Genomic DNA, 1,435 nt, shown 5'->3' with positions numbered 1-1,435 from the left:
CCCTTCTGAAGCTGCTGCCCCCGCGACCCGACCCCGGATAGGCAGAAGAAAATGGATGGATGGATGAAAGGATGGATGGATGGCTGGCTGTTATATATGTCTTCTGAAGCTGTATTAAAGTTGTAGGATATTTCACTAATGGTGAGCAGGTGAATTTGTTCAGAAACCAGCAGAACAGTGATGAGCACCTTCTGCGAGGGAACACCCTACCCCTACCCGTAACCCTAACCAAGRTAACACAGTACTTAAGCATGGGAATGCAAAAGAATAAAATCTCCCGTGCCCCTCTTGGCTCTGTAACRTTTAGCAGATCCAGTCCTGGTAATTCAAGCAGCTGCAGGTTAAATGTGTGTCAACATTAACCCATTAGCTTCCTTAATGTCCCAGTAAACACACACCAGTCAGGATTTAGTGTCASAGACTCTGATAAAAGGGCAGCCAGCACCTCGCTGTGACTCTGATGAAGCGTCATTCCAGCCGGTGACAAGTCCTGATGAGGCGGCTGTGTGTGTTTGTTTGTGTGTTTGTTTGTGTGCACGACTCAGAGGATAAGCTCATTGAGTGAAAACGGGACAGGCCACATCACCATAAAATGTAATCTATTAAAGCTCATCCCAGACAAGATCGCTACATCTAAATTCCTCTGAGTCCAYCAGGCGCTCGTCTCTTCCCTCTGCTGCTGCATCTTAATGGGATGTGACAGGACATGTCCCGAGGAATGAGGAAATAAGAGGTTTCCGTGTCAGAGCGCTGTCATTTCACACAGAAAAAACCTTCCTGTAAAACAGCTGGGATGACACTGAGAGACGTGACGTTGAAATTACAGCAGTGTGTTATCCTTCAGTCTGCTCTGCTCTCCTCACAACCTCAGACTTTATTTAAAACCATTTAACAAGCTATAAAAATCATCAGCTGGTCCAGAATTTAAGCTTCACCATGATTCTCTTCATTCTGTTTATAGTGTGGATGCCTCATGGTGTTCAGACAATTAAAAGAAACAGGAAAACGACAGTGTGGATGCCTCATAGCATTCATTTTTAGCCAATGCTCAGCTGTTACTAGCTAAAGTTAGCTTTTTAAATCAAATTCACATTTTGGTGGGTATTTCAGTTGTTTCTTCTGCTTAGTTTAGCAAACCTGTGCTATTTATGCTTTGTTATGCTAATTTAAGAATTTCCAGCTATATTTTAGCCGTTTTATGACACAGTTTGGCTGTTTTAGCTATTTTACAACAAATCCTCACATTTTTGAACTTTTATTCTTTCTTTTCTACTAACAACTTGTGTCTGCTAGCTTTGGCTTGTTTATGTTAATTTTAGCTATTTTATGGGGAGCACTTTTATTCAAAATACAAGAAAGCAAGAAAGAAAGCAAGAAAGAAAGCAAGAAAGAAAGCAAGAAAGAAAGCAAGAAAGAAAGCAAGAAAGAAAGCAAG

Source organism: Austrofundulus limnaeus, unplaced genomic scaffold (genome assembly GCF_001266775.1).
Source record: "Austrofundulus limnaeus strain Quisiro unplaced genomic scaffold, Austrofundulus_limnaeus-1.0 Scaffold1216, whole genome shotgun sequence".
Taxonomy (NCBI): Eukaryota; Metazoa; Chordata; class Actinopteri; order Cyprinodontiformes; family Rivulidae; genus Austrofundulus; species Austrofundulus limnaeus.
Note: the sequence above shows the minus strand (reverse complement) of the source record.